Source organism: Lissotriton vulgaris, chromosome 4_1 (genome assembly GCF_964263255.1).
Source record: "Lissotriton vulgaris chromosome 4_1, aLisVul1.2, whole genome shotgun sequence".
Taxonomy (NCBI): domain Eukaryota; kingdom Metazoa; phylum Chordata; class Amphibia; order Caudata; family Salamandridae; genus Lissotriton; species Lissotriton vulgaris.
In genome coordinates, this window is record NC_141691.1 from 1,401,083,688 (window position 1) to 1,401,103,272 (window position 19,585).

The window sequence follows — 19,585 nt, forward strand, 5'->3', positions numbered from 1 at the left end:
ACGATAAATACTAGGTTCTGCTTTTTGGAAATTAGACCACCTTTTGGGATGCTTCATGGTGGCCTTTGAACCTAGGTGCGTTACCGAGGCCTGCCTAGAAGGTAAGACATTTGGGAGTCATTTTTTACACCAAATTATGTTTCTCAGAACAAATCAATGCGGTTACTCCATCTGGATTCTTTATGTTGAAGGTTCTTTAAAAAATCTTCGCGTTTATTCCTTTTGATCTACAAAAGAGAGTGATGATGGCCCTTATCTTTTTGAAGATGGATTACTGCAATGCCTTATATTTAGGTACTCAAACATCTAATAACTTTCAACAGCAAGAGTGCTGTTGAAAGTTCCTAAGTTTGCACCTATATCTCAATTAATGCCAAGCTTGTACTGGTTCCCAGTGTAAAAAAGGATTACGTTTAAGGCTTTGTGTGTAATCCATAAAGCCCTTTACCCGTCAGGCCCTACCTACTTCCAGGAATGTTTCTCCTGGTATACTCCCAGTAGGAACCTCACATTGAGCTTTGCACAAGAGATCATTGTCCCGAGAATAAACAAAGCAAAAAGGAGTGGAAGAATGTTCTCCTACTGTGGAGGGTAACTCTGGAACACTTGTCCCGAGAATAAACAAAGCAAAATGGGGTGGAAGAATGTTCTCCTACTGTGGAGGGAAATTCTGCAACACTTTGCCTCTCGCATAACGCTCTCAATCCACCTTGCAGCAATTTAGGAGGCAATTGAAGACCTGACTATTTACTCAATAGATTAATTGCTCCCTCTAGATTTGTCCATCGTTTCGCAGAAGGTTTCCACCGTATGGCCTGCTCAGCGCTAAGACATCTTTGGGTATTGCACGCTCTATAAAATTATTTCATTTTATTTCAACAAGAGTTATTACTGATATTGTTGTCACTGAAGATGATGAAGGCACTATGTACAAAGCATACAGTGCTATTAGTCTGTTAAAAGGCTATCAACTTTTATACTTGAAGAAGCTCAGGAAAACAAGAAGTTGAAATGGATTATTTGAGTTACAGAACACCGGCTTGGATAGACCTGATCAAAGAGCCATTGGCACACTCAATCACAGCCAGATGATCAACACGGTAATCAAAGCTGTGGCACGTTGGTGGGGCACACGGTTCACACTGGTTTTTATAAAGAACTAAATCTCAATATTTCCCCTTCTGCCCACTCCGTCAAACAACTAGAAAGCACTCTACTACAAAAACACGTTCGCCCAAAGTCATTGGTTATATTGGATTATGTCACTTTAATATTAATTACAAGGCCTCTTGTTTTCATCCAATTGTGACCTATTGCACAGTACTCAAACCACTTGAAATGTGATAAACTAAAAAGAGATAAAGAGTACAGAAAGGATAATGCACGAGACAGCAAAAAAACGCGGGGTTTACGTGTACAAAAGGGACATTTTCAAAACTGAATGCACTCAAGCAGTGAATCAAAGGGGTGAAAACTAACGCATCGGTTCACAGATTAGTGCAAATCCAATTAATAGAGCGCAGGCAGGTTTCTCCAACGAGTAGCTTGTGAGTGACTGGTAGCTCTCTAGTTACCAGTAAATAGCCCCCTGTGTGCATCCAAGTGTACTTAATTTGAGGCTTTTGCCTGGTTGAATTAAGTAGGCAAAACACAATTAAACGTGCATATTCGAGACTAAAGTGTGGGAATTTTCCAAAGCAATGTTTGGAGAAAAATGATTTCATTTCCAAAATGTATTTAAAGCTGATGTCTGGATGGTAAACATTGGGGAAACTACTACTAATATGACGTTGGTGCAAGGGGCGTTGCAGCTATGGCTATTATGTATTACCCATGTAGAGGCATTCCAAATTACTAAAGCTTTTGCGGCTGCCCGAGGCCACCGCAGGAGGCCACTCAAGAGGGCGGCCCTCTAGTGCCCTCGGGCATTCCACACCCCCCTCCCATAGGAGCAGGGACTCTCAGGGAGTCCCCTCCTGGGCGCGGGCAGTGCAGCGTCATGTCCGGTGCGCTAGGCGGGGTGAGGGGTATATATTTCCCCCTCACCACGCGGACGACCTCTTTGTCGCCGCACCGGACACGCACGGCCGATGCCTCGCGGGACACGGCGTCTCCCAGCCTACCGCTTACCCGGCGTGGTCGGTGGTAGGAAGCAGGGTGAGAATGTTGTAATTTTGTACTTTGTTCGTTGCAGGCAGAGTTACAGGGCGATCTGGAAGCAAATGGGTACAGAAGGGTACCTCTGCACGGCACATAGGGGTGCCAGAGCCAGAGACCAGGAGACTCATGGGAGGTTCCTGGAAACCGTGTTGGCGCCCCGTTGGTCTTTTAGGCGGTTGTGGGCCTGAACAACTGGAGGCTTGCCTTGCTACGATCCACCCTGAAAGGGGCGTGAGTAATAAGTGTCACGTGATCTCGGAGGAAGATCACCAGAAGGGGCAGCACAGATGGGGTTCGTCCCAGTGCTGCTAGGCTCATCAGGCGGGCAGAGGGTGAAAATGCTGCCTGCCCTTGGATCACCCATAAGATAACCCACCATATTACGTAACGTTGTATGTAATAAACCTGCAGCAGTTTTTCCCAATAACAATTTGTGTCATGTGTATTATTTGCATGCATGTCATGTGCCTGGGGGGTGAGGAGCGCTGTCGCCATGAGGGTACTATGGACATTACTCCTGTCACACTTTCCTGATGCACCAGGGTCACCACTGTTGAAATTGTTGCCTGGGGTGTCCACTATACTATTGCAGTCTTGTCTGATGTGGTTACTGCTTCAATACGGACAGAAATTGTAGTAGCTCTGGATGGGTTATGTTTAACTTCGGTATCTCGTATTACAGAAAAGGCTGGAGACAACCGGTCAAGTGTCAAAAAAGTTGGCTCTGTAAATTGGACGCCAGAGCCCTCACCTACTGTAGTGTAGGCAGAGTAGTGCCAGCTCCAGCAGCGGATGGAGGTAACCAAATCACAAGTTAGAAGCCCCTAGTCTGTCAAATGCCTTTGCAGGTTTTTGAGGTGGCCAGTAATAAGTGGCATCTAAATAATGCCTCACCAAAACTTGCTAAAAAAGGACTCGTTTTAACTTTTAGTAAATAGACGTAGTCCGTCAGAAACACACCAGTGCTAAATACAACAGTCTTCCACACACAAGCTCCCGCCCACAACCTGAGCAAGAAGTACAGTACTAGCAATGCAAAGTTAATCCATGCACATTCTGGTGTTTTATAATTTTCGAAGACCATAATGTCTTCCCATGAAATGAAAAATTTAAATCATATGAGGTAAATTGCTATTAACGAGCATTTGGGCAAAAATAGCTAGTACGAGGGCGTGATGTTTTGCTTTGCCATGCAGCAGTAAACAGACTTTCTTGTACCCGCTTTAGCTTTAAGAAAACCGTTTCCTACTTGCTATTTTCGAGCTATTAAATGTCACGCTGCTTTCAGACGATCCCTCTGAGACACTCGACGAGAAAAACAACACAGCGGCATTTTCTTGTCTGCTACACATGCACCGGTGCACTTTACTCCTTTCAGATGTATGTTGTCTAAAGACAAAACATATGTTACCAAACGTGCTAAGCGAATACTGAGACCTGGAAGACAAAACAATGATTCATAACACCTTATGATACTCTACCTCCCAAATACAATGTACTCACACGTAGGAGCCCTCTTCACAGTGCTGTTTGGCATTTGTTCTTTTCCATTACGTTTGTGAACAACCAATGTCTTCGCAATTAAATATTGGGATTTATATAGTGCCAACCAAGATATGACGCAAAGAAGCGCTGCATATTCCATAAGGGGGTGGAAGAAGTAAAACAAGATGGTGTACATTACATAATAACATTTACACGCATGCTATTTCAAGTGCTAAAACCGGGGTTGAAATCTGGGTTAGCAGTCTCCAGAGACAGCTGCTCTGCCTGCTAGTCCACATCTATTCCCATACCCTAAGAAGACCACATAGTATTCACACTTATTATATCAAGTAATTACAAGTGGCTAATTCCAGTATTGCATTTGTGGGAGCTAAAACGTTTAAGAAATATTCGCATGACACGAGAAAGGTTTGGGCAAAGACCACGTGAGAAGGTACAGTTTAGAAGGCACACATTACCTCGGATGTGGTTAATGGATCTACAAATGAACTCATGTATACACCAAGTCGCTATCCTAAAACTCTGTCAGGTACCCGGCCCTTCTTGATAACCCCGTTATATGTTGCCCAAAGGTGTGTTTGCAGGGTTTGATGGCCTTGTTGAAGACTACCTCGGAGCTGTTTGGCCGCTCAGACAGTGCCTGGGAGCCTTGGAACTGTTCTCCACCCAGCAGTGCAATACAGCCAGGTTGAGAAATCCCAAGACGGCCGGCCAAACTGTCATGCACACTTATGGTGTATACATATTTCTTCCTTCCTATGGCCCCAGCCCTGCCCTAACCTGGCCCAAACTTAAAATAAAATGACAATAGCGTTGTGTTATTATCATTTTATTTTTGCTTTTTAAACTGCTCTGAGAACAGTGGGCCAATGCTCATTCGCCTTAGTGGAGGAGCCGCGGCTGGACTTTACTGCTACATGTACCAAATAAACCTTATGGAAGTCTGAATTAGGATAAATAAAATACATAGATTATCTGGCATACAATTTTTAAGGATGTTCTGAAATCTAAAACAGACTATTTCCAGTTTCAAGTGAAACCCTCACAAACGAGTGCCAAGACACACGAATATACTTAAATGACCTCATTGTATAGAGAAAGTGTAAGGCTCACCACAAGACAGCTTGGCTTACGTTCATTCTATCGCCTGAAATATGTGCTTTGAGTAATTGGTAGTATGTGTATACATTTAATTTACACATCGAAATTTCCTGGCGGCACTGACATCATTGTGAAAAATGTACATCAAGGGGTGTGAGGCATACAGGATGCCCAGGTATGCTATAAGACATGGGTTACTTGACTCCGTATCAAAGCTTCTGTGATAGCAGCTCTAACATGATGGTAGAAATTGTACATTTCAACCCCTGTGTGTCCTGTGGTGATGTACAATTGGTTGGCTTGCTTATGAAACTGACCTGCTTATGAAAATGCGTGCTGTCAAACTGCTGCATGTCTCTAAGGTACCTCATCTTATAAACAGTGCCTGCAATGTTGATAACGTTGTCCATGTGTGTTATACTTCACATGGCAGTTGAATAGAATGAGCCGACCGGGAGCTGTGCGCATCCATGTACTCATTGGCTCTTCAAGGCCGCCATTGTACGTGCGCCCACTGATGTTTTGTTTCATGTTCCTTTTTGTACCACGATGTACACGAATAAAGAATTACAACACAAAAACAATCCACATTTCAAAGGAAGGCCGTACAATATTAAGGTGCATTAATTGCTCCCTCTGTCAGTGGCTGAAGGTTAGAGGTCCTCTACCATCCCTTGGAGCTGAAGCTAGAGAAGATAAACCCATATGTGGAAAAACAGGGCTGTAAGTGAAACGTTTGCCTTTGTGTGAGCAGGAACGTATGCCTTTGTGTGAGCAGATACTACAAAAAAGTGATGGCTGGAATGCTTGGATGAATTTTAGCCACTTTCAATTACTTAGGGCCGCATTCCAATCCATAGTTTTTTTTTGCTCACCATACCACCTCAGATTAGATGCAGCAAATGCATATCAGCCTTGATTCCTGCCCCAGTGGGAAACAGTCGAGCCTGATCTGCAAAGTCCTCTGAGCCAGAACAAAAGCAGCCCAAGACTAGTTTCATCTTACTTGGGCCTCTTCAGTTAGGTGCACCTTGGTCCAGTGGCACAGTCATCATGGGACTGACATCTCTCCCTAATCTATACTGAGCTAATCTAGCATAATCGGAGGTGGCATATTGGTAAAAATAAATGGACTGGGGCACGGTCCTTCAATACGCTTCTTGTTTGTTGCAGTTGATGCCCTATGTGCTTCAGACATGCCCAAACGTTCTGTGCTCACCGTGCCACTGCAAACAAGCTGCACCCAACTGAACAGAGAAGTTGGCTAAAACCGATCTTGGGTTGCTTGTATTCCAGTTCAAATGGGACCTGGCTTGGCAGTTCGGGCTAGACTGTGCCTGCTGAAGCAAGACTAAGGCTGATCTGCTTTGGTAAATCCTCATCTGAGGTGTCATTTTGGACAAAGAAACGATGCCAGTGGCTAAAACTAGTTCAACCATTCCATTCATCACCTTGTTTGTTGAATTTGATGCCCCAAATACAGCAGGTATGCTCAGAAGTGCGTCCCCTGATCACTATGTCATAGGAACCAAGCTGCACCTGACTGAAAAGGCGCCAATAGGCCACAACCAGTGTTGGGATGCTTGCCTTCTGATTCAAACAAATTCTTGCCGCCATCAGCAGGGCCGTGAGGACACGCCCACCGGCCAGAGGCCACGCCCCGCCCAACTTAAAGCGCGCTGAATCAAAAGCTCGTTGTAAGGCAGACAGAAGCTCCTGAGGCGGAAAGCCAGGAGAAATAGCACTCGTTTTTTAAAAATTGTAATTGGAAAATCTTTGTGTTTTTACCTGTGGCACCACTCATCCTGTGCACTCCCCCTTCCTTTCAATCGCCGATACCTCCGCGCAGCCGAGCTAAACGCTGCCGCGGGGTTCAAACAAACAAATTCTCGCCGCCATCAGCAGGGCCGTGAGGACATGCCCACCGCCCAGAGGCCACGCTCCCTCTCCTCCCCCCATAAAATGTGCCAGGGCCGGACGCGCGCAGCGGGCGCACCGTCAGCGCGCCGAAGGTAAGCCCGTCTAAGCCCGTCTAAGCCAGTACGTGCCCAGGGCCCAGTTCCCCTGTCTTTTCCTCTCTTTCCCCCATTATTTATTCGCCAGACACTCTTCGCAATCTGGCAATAAACACTCCCGCTCCCTGTCTTCACTCCATCCTTCCTGATCAATACCATCTCAAATGCAACAATTGTGCATTTAAACCCTCTATGCGACCGCCCTCCAAAGCTCAGACAATCAAAATGGCTCTGCTTAACCCCTTCAGTGCTGATGACAAAGCCAGCTCGTCATGGGTGTTACCTGCCCTGCGCTTATGACGAGCTGGCTTTGTCATGAACAATGGGATTTCAAAGGATCCAGCATGCAGCGGGAAAACCCATAGCACCCAAGGTGTTAACTGCAGATCACTCCCCAAACACAGCACCGAAACCGACTTACTTATTCAGAACATCGAAATTGAAGTGCTGTTCCTCACAGAAACGTGGATTAACCCGGCATCCGAGCCAGACATAGTCCAGGCCCTCCCTCCGGGCTATACTATCAAACATCTGGACAGATTGCAAGGAGTAGGAGGCGGATTAGCAATCATCACGAAAGCCCATATTACCTGCCATTTTAAGGACAGCCCAGTCCTTAACTGTGAAAATGTCCATTTCTCTCTACACCTCTCCCCGGAAAGAACCTTGTCGGGCCTACTTATATACAGACCCCCCGGGACAACTTGGACAGTTTCCTAACTCCCTTGTAGAGACTGCCACCCCCCTGGCCTGTCTATCGCCTAACTTCACAATACTAGGAGACCTCAACATCCACTTTGATGATCCAGAGTGTCTCACAGCGGGAGACATCAAAGAAGATCTTTTCGCTCTTAGCCTCTCCCTGAAGAATCCTTGGCCCACCCACAAAAAGGGCCATCTCCTGGACCCGGTCTTCTCAAACATTCAAGAACTCTCCACAGTCCCCCCCCCCTTCCGATTCCTTGGACAGATCACCTGATCTTACTCAAAATCCCCAAAACCAGCCATAGCACCCCCAGTCCTCCACCCCAAGCACCCTCGCGCCCTTGGAGCAAACTTAACACCGACGCATGGACCCATCAGCTCATAACCTCCGCCCCTACCCGGAACCCGGATCCCTCACTCGCCGAAATCCAATTTCGCGATTGGATTGAAACGTCCCTGGACGCGGTTCTCCCCGTTAAACAGCTCCCTAGTAAGAGGAACTCATACAAATCCCCCTGGTTCACGTCGGAACTGCGAGATCTCTGAAAAAATGCAAAAAATTAGAACGGACCTGGAGGAAAGATTGGAATCCCAACAACAAAGCAAACTATAAATCGGCCATTAAACAATATAAGACAATCATCAAAACCAAACAAGCCTCTTACTATGAAGAAAAAATCATGGCTGCCTCCAACTCCTCCAAGGAAACCTACTGCATTGTAAAAAGTCTCATGAAAATCCCCGATCCACAGCAGGCCACTGATTCCACCGGCACAAGATGCAATCAACAACTTGCCGAGTTTTTCTCTTCCAAAATACAAAAAATCATCATGACCCTCCCCACCAACCACCCCTCAACTCAACCCCCCGACCGGGGTCCCCCCAGAAGCACCAACTTTGAATGCCTTCCTCTGCAGCTCCACAGAAAAACTACTAGACACGCTCAACCGAGTGAAGAGTGGCTCCCCTGATGACCCCGCCCCTATGAACAAACTCAAATTAGTAGCCCCCACTATATCTCCACTTCTTACGAGGTTGATAAATGCCTCCCTCTCCAGCAGGATAGTTCCTACCAACTGGAAAAGTGCTTCGGTGCGGGCTCTTTTAAAGAAACCCCACCTAGACCCTCAGGACCTTTCAAATTTCCGACCCATCTCTCTCCTCCCAGGCATTAGCAAGGTGACAGAGAGGATAGTTAATGAGCAGCTCTCAGCATTCTTAGAAATCAATAACCTTCTTCGCCACTCGCAGACAGGGTTTAGACCCGGACAGGGAAAAGACACCACCCTCCTGGCCGTAACAGAGGAGACAAGATCCATTCTGGACGCAGGGGGATCAGTGGCAGTGATCCTCCTAGACCTAAGCGCTGCCTTTGATAGGGTGGATCACACCATCCTGATCCACCGCCTCCAACAATCAGGCATCTCGGGCACCACCCTAGCATGGCTAAAGTCATTTCTGGAACACAGGACCTTCCGAGTGGCCGTCAGCTACGGTCATTCTAAATCTCTCCCCCTGAACTGTGGTGTTCCTCAGGGCTCCTCCCTGAGCCCCATGCTTTTTAATGTCTACATGGCCCCTTTGGACGACATCGCCTCCCCATTCGGCATAAAGGTGGTCATGTATGCCGACGACATGCAATTAGTCGTCTCAATCAACCAGACTGATCATTCCATGGAGAACCTAGTTTCTTGCCTACACAATATATCTATTTGGATGGGCAACTCTAGGCTCAAACTCAATAGAGATAAATCGGAAGTCATGCTCCTAGGTAACCCCAATAAACTTCCAAAAACTATCACCTGGCCAACCAGTATGGGCAATCCCCCCCCACACCCAAACAAGAAATTAAAGCCTGGGCGTCTGGCTCGACCAAGATCTCCGCTTCAGAGCCCAAGCAAGAAAGACAGCAGGAACCTGCTTTGGACTCATGCGAGCAGCCCGGAAGATCCTTCCACTGATCCCCCCCTCAGTCCAGGAAAATCTTGATTCAGGGCCTCATTTTATCAAGACTGGACTATGGAAACGCCTTATACTTAGGCGCTCCCGCAGCTGTGACAAAAAAACTCCAGCATGCCCAGAACGCCGCAGCAAGGTTACTGACGGGAACGAAACTCAGATGCTCAGCCAAGCCCTCCCTCAAGACGCTTCACTGGCTCCCCATCCAAGAACGCATCTCTTTCAAAGCCTTGTGCATCGTCCATAAAATCCTACATGGAAAGGGTCCTCCAATCTTGAGACCTCTCATTAAGCCACACAAATCAGCCCGACACCTCAGGTCAGACGACCTGTTCCTGGCTAGCATACCCAGAATAAGGAAAGCTCGCACGGGCGGCCGACGCTTCTCTTACAATGCTCCCAAGCTCTGGAACAGCCTCCCCCTTAACATCCGTAAAGAAAATAATCTCCTCTCATTCTGCAGAATGCTGAAGACCTGGTTGTTTCCCCAATAATCCACCCCTAGGAGTACTGTCTTTCTTTACTTAGCGCTGGGACGCCCGAGGGTAGCTATGCGCTTTAGAAATCCCGAATCAAATCAAATCAATCAAATCAAATCAAATCAAATCAAATCATTCAGCGAATACCTAGCTTGGAAGTTTGCGATGAGCGTTTCTACTGGAAAAGGACCAAGCTGGTTTGCAAATCGCTGAGTCTATTCTCAGGTGGCACGGAGGGTAAAAAAATGGATGCAGCCCCAAGTAATCGCCAGCAGCTGAGATTAATGCAAGAGTTCAATTCATCACCTTTTCGTTTGTTGAGGTTTACCCGAGTAGAGGCATCCTTCAGTGGGGAAAGTTTGGTTGATAGCCCTATATACTTCAGAATTAGAGAGTATTCACTACCTGGTGGTATACTCACCTACTGGTCTTGATGGCCCTGCTGACCCAGAATGATTAAGGGAAATAAGCATCAAGGTGAAGGCACCATCAAAGATAGAACTCAAAATGAGTACAACTGCACAAGGCATTGGGACCATTGTAATGTTCCCTCATTTTAGAGGTATGCAACACTCTGCCATCTCAAACTCAGATCAACCCATTCAGTTGCTGGCAATGCCCCTACCCTACTTCTTGTGCAGTCCAGGAGCCATACTGACCAACATGACATCAACACATTGATGAAAGGTTGTATACCAGTAACCGAAGATCTGCCTACAATTCAGGAAGGGAACATTTCTATATTAAATTTAACAAATTCCAAATGGTCCTAGGCACTGGATATTGGGGAATTGGCAGATCCTGGACTATATCCAATCATCAGGGTAATCTATTTTGTCACACTTCCCAAATTTTGACACTATTCTGGGTTTCATATGGTTTACAAAACCTTTAGAAATTCTGGCATGGAGTTTAGGCAGAATGATGTATTGGGCTAGAAGAGGCTCTTTCTTAAGAAATTCTGAATTAGAAAGCTTACAGAGAGTTGATGGAGCAAGGATTCACATGTAACGCGACTTGCTTGAATTCATGAACCTCGAATAACGTTAAAACACTAAACCAACATGTTTGTCTTATTAATATTGCATTACATTATATACATGGGTGTCCGAGTGAAGCTTGCTTATGTGTTTTACTAACTTTAATCCGCTTGCACATAAAATGGCTGCTGCTACGCGGGATTTTCTACTGCGCATGCGTCTGTCATACCCACGTGACATGACGTACTCGCAGCTAGCTTTGGAGGGAACCTGTCGCTTCTGCGCACTAGTGTTAAGATGGCTACTCTATGTTCTCACATGCTAAAAGCTTGCATTGCTGCTATTGCTAAGCTGTTCGTTCAGCCTAATCCTAACGCTATAGTTTATTATAAAGTAATGGGTATAGTGTAGAAATTCATGGTATACAGTGTGTTCATTTTTTCCTGTGTTCTAAAGCTGTGTCCTTTTACTTTTCATGTATCGCAATCTTTGGGCCTGAGAGGTGCTATTACTCCATTTTGAAAAGTCCTTCTGCGCATGAACAGCCTGGCCAGGAACTGAACTCGGTGTTATTGAAATCGAGCCAAAGGACAGTCACAGCCAAGATGCGCCTGGGAAGATGACTTCTGACCTGGCTAGTAAAAGCTAAACTGTATACATTGTATTTGTCAATAGAACATCTATTGTTGGGTGGAATAAACCGTCATGAGAACCTGAAATTTGTTGGGCGGGAAAGAAATTTGAATAGGAGATGGCAAAAGTCTAAAATTTAGGTGGTGTGATGACCTCTTCCCCATTGTTTGTCCAATCAAAATTAGGGATCCTTACACTTGCAACTTTGAGGGGTGGTACACTGACCTGGAAAACAGTATAACTAGAGTAGGTTTAGTTAGTTAATTTGTCCGAATAGCTGAACTGTCACTGACCCAACGCACTCAATAGGTGACTAAGAGCAGAGGCCTGCGGAGAACTCTGTCAGAAGGAGTAGTTTCTGTCCTGTAACTCCAGTTCTGTAGTAGGGGTATCTCTGTTATAGTCATAATCTAGTGAATAGTCCCGCCCATGTGCGTGGACCCCGGCAATCAAAAATAATCTCTTAAGTTGTCGAAAATAATGCAGAAACTGCAAAGACACTTAAGAGATAATTTAAAGACAAATAATGCAGCCTATATCCACAGGCTACACTGTCCAGTACTTCAACTAGAAATTCCACCAAAAAAACACCACACACAGCACAGCCTGCTAGTTTCTACCATAGAGAAACTTGCCTCCCCCAGTCAAAGACTCAGGAATGATAGAGAGGAAGGCAGGGACAGACAAGCCCCATAGGCTGCCATTATGTGGCTTAAATAGGATACTGTGCCTTTAAGAGAACTTTCCAGAACTTCTCCCAGTATCCCAGAATGCATAGCAGGTCCCTCTACTTTCAGTTCTTTTTGAAGGCGAAGCATGCCAGACCTGTCGCATTCTTTACATGATGAAAAATCTCCACCGGGGAGGAGGGCGGGCGCTTATGACTATAACAGAGATACCCCTACTACAGAACTGGAGTTACAGGACAGAAACTACTCCTTCTGTAGTAGGGGATCTCTGTGTATAGTCATAATCTAGTGAATAGAATGGCAAGCCCATCCCCACACCAAAGCGGCGGTGGAGAATAAATACATAACGCCACTACTGTGCGAACAAATTCCGCAGCGAAGCCTGGCCAACCTGAGCATCTGCCCTGGCATCAGTGTCCAGGCAGTAATGCTTAGCAAAGGTATGAACCGACTTCCAAGTGGCTGCCTTGCAGATTTCAGCAATCGGCACGTTACGGAGCAGAGCCGTCGTGGCAGCTTTGCCCCTGGTGGAATGAGCCTTAGGCTTACCTCCTAAGGTCTTATTAGCCTTCTGATAACACAATTGTATGCAGGACACAATCCACCTAGAGATGGACTGCTTAGAGGTCGCAAGACCCGTCCTGACCGATCCATAATTGACAAACAACTGGTCAGACCTACGAATATCTTTGGTTTTATCCAGATAAAATTTCAACACCCTCCTCACATCCAGGGAATGGAGAGACCTCTCCGCTGGGGATGAAGGGTTCTGAAAAAACGTAGGCAAAGTTATAGTCTGGTTGACATGAAAATCAGAAATAACCTTGGGAAGAAATTTAGGGTGAGTACGCATAACAACTTTAGCAGCATGAAATACAGTATAAGGTTCATTACAACATAACGCCTGAATTTCACTCACCCTGCGGGCCGATGTAATGGCCACTAGGAACGCCGCCTTCCAGGACAGGTGCTGCAACAAAGCCTTATGAATAGGTTCAAAAGGCTCCTTCATCAATCCGGACAGCACCACATTCAATTCCCATGAAGGCGAGGGAAGCCTGACAGGAGGGAATACTTTCTTCAAACCTTCCAGAAAATCTTTGATCACAGGGATCTGGAAAAAGGAAGTCTGTGAAGGGCATTTCCTGTAGGCAGTCAATGCAGCAAGGTGTACCTTAATGGAATGGACATTAAGGCCAGACTGCGCCAAATGTAAAAGGTAAGGAAGGATGACATCTTCCTTGCAGGTCGTAGGATCATGGTTCTTAGACTGGCACCAGATACAAAACCTCTTCCACTTGTAAGCATATGAAGTCCGAGTGGAAGGTCTCTTAGACTCCTTCAGTATGTCCATGCAATCATCGGGCAGATTCAGATGGCCATATCGCACTATCTCAGGAGCCATGCCACCAAACTCAAAGACGAGAGGTTGGGGTGTAACATCCGTCCCCCGAAATTCGTGAGAAGGTCCTGCCTGCACGGCAACCGAATGTGAGGAAGGAGAGACCGGTGAAGTAGGTCCGTGAACCACCACTGCCTGGGCCACTCCGGGGCGATGAGTATCATCCGAGCTCTGGACCGGGCCAGCTTGATGAGCACCGCCGGAATCAGGGGAATGGGAGGAAAGGCGTACAGAAAGCTGTTCGTCCAGTTGATCCATAACGCATTCCCCAGAGTCCCTTGTTGGAAGTATCTGGAGGCGAAGTCTCTGCACTTGCTGTTTTCGGCGGTGGCGAACAAATCTACGTCTGGAGTTCCCCACCTTGCGAAGACTTCTCCTAGTACTTCGTCGTTTATGACCCATTCGTGGTTTTCCTGGAGCAGTCTGCTCAGTGCGTCCGCCTGAACATTCTGCACACCTGGTAGATGGGTGGCCGTTATCGTCAGTCCTCTGGCCAGGAGCCAGTGCCAGACTGTCTGCGCCTCCTGCGACAGAGTGCGCGATCTCGAGCCCCCCTGCTTGTTGAGGTAATACTTCGTGGTGGTATTGTCCGTCTGTACAAGCAGAGAGTTGGTCTAGAAGGACGGAAGAAAGGCCTTCAGCGCCAAGTGAACAGCCCTGAGTTCCAGGAAATTGATGTGATACGTGGCCTCCATCGGTGACCACGTGCCTTGAATCTGTAGAGTCCCGGAGTGCGCTCCCCATCCCAGAAGAGACGCATCCGTCACGACAGTCTGCGTGGGAATGTCCTTGTGAAAGGGAACCCCTCTGAGGAGATTCTCCGCCGAACACCACCACTTCAGAGACTGAAGAGCATGCAGTGACAGGCGAATCTTGTCGTCCCAAGATCCTTTCCTTTGATCCCACTGGTCCTCCAAGCACTCCTGCAGCGGTCTCATGTGCAGCCGTGCGTGTGGCGTCAGGAAGATACAAGAGGCCATCGATCCCAGTAGAGAAGACACCGTCCTCACTGTTGTAGATGGAGTCGTCAGAAGAGCCTGAGCCTTCCGAAGGAGTGATAATCGTCGCTCTTCCGAAGGAGACACGCTTGCTGACAGCGTATTGATGGAGGCTCCCAAGTACTGTATGCATTGGACCGGAGTCGGGACAGACTTGGCCATGTTGATGTGCAGCCCCAGCTTGTTCATGAGAACGCACGTCTTCTGGAAGTGTGCTCGCGCTTCCGAGAAGGAGGATGCCTTGATCAACCAATCGTCCGGTGACCGCTTCCTCTTGCGTCCACCACTTGAAGCAGCGTGACTCCTGGGACTAGAGTCCCTATTGCGTCGTTTCGGAGAGGCTGACCGAATCCTGGACGCAGAGCGTTGCTTTTCCGGCGTCGAGCGCCGCTTCCTCGACTCCGGCGTCGATCGCCGTCTCCTCGGCATCGATTGTCGACTCCTCGACGTCGATCTCCCCTTCCGCGACATCGTACGCCGCCTTCTCGACGTCGAGCGTTCTGTCTTCGACGACGAACGTCGCCGTCTCCTTGATGCTCTCGACGTCGAGGAGCCCCTCGACGTCGACCGGTGCCTCGACGCCGATCGGCGGTGTCGCCTCGACGGCGATCGACGGTGTCGCCTCGACGGCGAGCGCCGATGCCGTCTCGACGGCGAGCGCCGATGCCTGTCACTACGCCTCCGGCGTCGGTAAGAAGACCTCGACGAAGACGATGACGTCGACGGTGGCTTCGACGGCGACTTCTCCATGACCTTCGACGTCGAGCCGTCCCGCCGTCTCGACCCGGAGCCCCGGGGAGAAGGGGAGCACACCGCCGTCATCCCTCTCGACATCGTCGTCGATGCAATCGACGTCGACGGAGACCGGGACCGTTTGCTGGACTTCCTGTCTCCAGGGAGCCCCCCAGAGGCCTCAGCAGAGGCAGAGGGAGCCTTCCCAACCTGCCCAGACCCACCTGCAGCCTGCAAACGCCTCTCCTCAAGGCCAGAAAGCCTGATCTTCATCCTGTCCCTCAGAATCCGAGGAGTGAACTTCTGGCAGATGGAACAATCTTCAGGGACATGATCCTCAGGGAGGCACACAATGCAGACATCATGGGGGTCAGTCTTGGCCTTCTTCCTCCCACATGCTGGGCACTGAACAAACAGGCCAGGCCTTTTAGGGTCCTAAAACAGCACAAAAAGGAGAAGAGAACACCAAGAATTAAACTGCAACACTTTTAGAATTCAAAAGTGTCAAAAAATTCAATAAACCCTTGAAAAAGGGAGAGCTCAATGCCAGGGTCCTGTAAGCAGGAGCCGGAAAAAAGAACTGAAAGTAGAGGGACCTGCTATGCATTCTGGGATACTGGGAGAAGTTCTGGAAAGTTCTCTTAAAGGCACAGTATCCTATTTAAGCCACATAATGGCAGCCTATGGGGCTTGTCTGTCCCTGCCTTCCTCTCTATCATTCCTGAGTCTTTGACTGGGGGAGGCAAGTTTCTCTATGGTAGAAACTAGCAGGATGTGCTGTGTGTGGTGTTTTTTTGGTGGAATTTCTAGTTGAAGTACTGGACAGTGTAGCCTGTGGATATAGGCTGCATTATTTGTCTTTAAATTCTCTCTTACGTGTCTTTGCAGTTTCTGCATTATTTTCGACAACTTAAGAGATTATTTTTGATTGCCGGGGTCCACGCACATGGGCGGGACTATTCACTAGATTATGACTATACACAGAGATCCCCTACTACAGAAGATCCGGTGATCCAATCAGGGTTTTGGGAAGTTGAAGTGCTGGCGAAGCACTTTGCTGGTGAATGCTGTAACTCAATCGGGGGTTTTGGCTGATTCCTTGCAGAGAGGGAGTAGCGCAGGCATTGCAACTGAACTGCGGGTGCTGGTCTTAACCTTTGGTGGTCCGGTCCGGATCCAAATTTGGGTTTCCTGTCCTAATTTCTGAACTGCACCTGCTGGCCTACTGGCACTGCAACCTTTGGGGTTCTTCTGTCCTTTCCAACTGACCCGTGGCCAGGGTTGGTCTTCACACCATTCTAGGTAAATATAAGTATGTGTGGGTAATTGTTAGTATAAATTATGTCCTTTTCTTTACCCCCCCGTATTGTGCTAAAGCTTTGATTACATATGTTCCTTTTCTTACCCTTCCCTTGGTAAATGGTAAATTCGTGTTTTGCTGTTAATAGTATGTTCCATTTCTTGCCCTCCTTTAGTTGAAACGCTAAACATTTTTCCATGACTGCATAAATGTTCCCTTTCTTTACCCTCCCTTTAAGAAATTAAACATGATTATTTTATCATTAGTGTGTTCCATTTCTCACCTTCTTTTTAGTTATAAGCAAAATTTTGTTTTGTTATTGCATATTGTGTTCCTTTTTCTAAACTTGATAATTGCGAAAGCTGTTATTTCAGCATGTTCCTTATTCTTCACCCACCCTTTGAAAATTGTGCAAGTTGGCTTAAAAAGTAGATTTATTCTTTATTCCTATTCTCCGTTATTCTTCTGCTAAATGATTGGCATACTATTTATTTAATTATTTATTTGTTAAGCTTGTAAGGCGCGCAGCTACCCAAAAAGGGTTTCCCTTCGCCAGGACAGTGTATTTAACCTAAACAGACCCTATTGCAGATGCTATTGATTAAACAACCAGGTTTTAACCTGTTTTCGGAAACAAGAGTGGTTTTCTTCTATTCGAATGAAAGTAGGAAAAGTGTTCCAGATGAATGGACCAAGATAGGAGAAAGATCTCCCTCCTATTCTAGAAAGTTTAAACCTGGGTACACAGAAATTAGCCGCAGTTTGGGATCGTAGGTCGTGAGTGGGTACATAGGGGTGCGCCAAAGCTTTTAGATATTTAGAGGCAGTATCAGCTTTTATCATAAACATATAGTTTAGGGCTTTACATTTTATCCGATTTTCTACACTAAACCAGTGTAGATCTCGAAGACGGCCTGAAATGCAGGAAGTTTTTGGCACCTTGCAGAGTAGCCTGGCGGCAGAGTTTTGGATAAGCTGCAATCTATGTATCACAGTTTTGTTAAAGGTGGGTGACCCAATATACCCTTGCGAGCTTGGTCTAAAATTCTATATAGAAAAAATTGCCAACAAGGGAATTCTTTTATGAATATTTAAGTAACAGGAGGTTGATCAATCTATACTGTGAAAACTTTGGACCAACTTAATTCAATTAAAACCCGTTATTCATCAAATTTGTCAGTTTCAATTTAAACACAGTGGTAAGGACTTCTTTTGTGTGGACCGATGGGGAACAGACTGAAGGAATTCTTGGAATGGCTCAACTTGACCGATGAGAATCTTCGGTTTACCGCCCATATGAACTCGCGTCAAGTGGAATTCCTTGACATTTACATCAGGCAGAATGAGGGTCATCTAGAGGTTGATTTATATACAAAACCTTCAGCAAGAAATACTTTGCTGCATTTCAAAAGCTATCACCCCAGGTGTCAAAAGGATAGTATTCCATTCTCACAGTTCCTCAGGGTGAGGAGGAATTGTACGAATCTGAAGGACTAGGACTCCCAGTCTATAAAGATGTAACAAAAATTTACAGAACGAGGTTACCCCCATCGTCTTATCAGAGAAGCTTATAAAAGGGCACGTTTCTACGATCGGGACTCCCTCCTTAATGCACATAGACAAAAACAGGACCCGAAACTTGTCTGCATAACCAAACATTTAACCGTGGATGCTACTGTTAGGCAGATAATCAACTCTAATTGGCACCTTCTAAATGTGAATCAGACCCACAATAAACTGGCTAAACCTATGTTCGCACATCCCCGAAATAAAGATTTGAAGGACTTTATAGTGAGGTCACGTTTCAATAAGCCCACAAGTAATCCATCATTTATACTGAAATCTATTGATGGAACGACTGGAGTGAAAGGCACATCTCGCTGTGGTTCTTGCCAATCCTGTGATTAGATTATCACCGGTGAGACCATAACATTCAACAGTTGTACCATACAAGCAAAAGAACTTTGGACCTGTAATACACGAAATGTGGTGTACCTTATTGTAAGCCCCTGCAATTTGGGCTATGTAGGGGAAACCTCACGTGCGATTAAAACAAGAATGACTGAACATAGGTCAGCAATCAAGACCTTGAAATACACAGCCCCACTGGTAAAACATTTTGCAGAACACAAACATTCCCCGTCAGATGTGAAATGGAGGATTTTAGAAAAAATCCAAATTCCGAATGATAAGGGAGGAGAGAAAATCAGAAAAAAGAAATAAGTCTTTTGGATTTTTTCTCTAGGCACTTTCACACGGGGCCTAAATAATGAGCTCCCTTGGGAAAATGCAATAACCTAATCTGGTTTTGAATATGAGTGTGCACTGACTTACTATCAGTTTACTACTTATTTCTGTGGTCATATTTTTGTGACATCAATTAGGCTGGTTATAAATTAAAATAGTTAAAATAGTTAAATGAGACATTTAGACCCCTTCTATACCTTCTAGTCACACCAATAATATTGGAGAGCAGAAATATTTTTTTCACTATTTGTCGTCAGGCGCGTTTCTATGGACAATGTATTCTCCGCGATATATAAGCATCTAGCCCTTTAAGAGAGAGAGAGCACACACCTGCAAACAATACAGGAGGCGACGTACGTATAAAAACGCCTTTGCCTCAAACATGCAAATCTTTCAGGAAATACGAACCAGGCCCCCGAGACACCGTGGAATAATCCAGTCCCAGGAAGGTACGTACGCTACGGTCGAGCCAACATTCATCTCTGATGTAAGGTCTTAAACCGTATAAGCGGCACTATTTTAACGCTTGTCGTTTCAATTATCCTGTCTGTTAGGTCAGAAAGAACGCTTTTCTGGATACTAAGTATTGACTACGCCATCGAACATATGTAAAATCCTACGTTAAAGAATAAAGGATTCACTGAAAAGGCGTTTTTAAAAAGGTAACGGCAAGCCTTGT

General features: G+C 46.3%; 1 protein-coding gene across 1 annotated transcript in view; it reads right to left on the minus strand.

Moving 5' to 3' along the window:
- Nucleotides 1-19,585, minus strand: part of OSBPL1A (oxysterol binding protein like 1A) — a 2,145,795-nt gene that overhangs the window by 1,112,865 nt on the left and 1,013,345 nt on the right. The window lies entirely within an intron of this gene.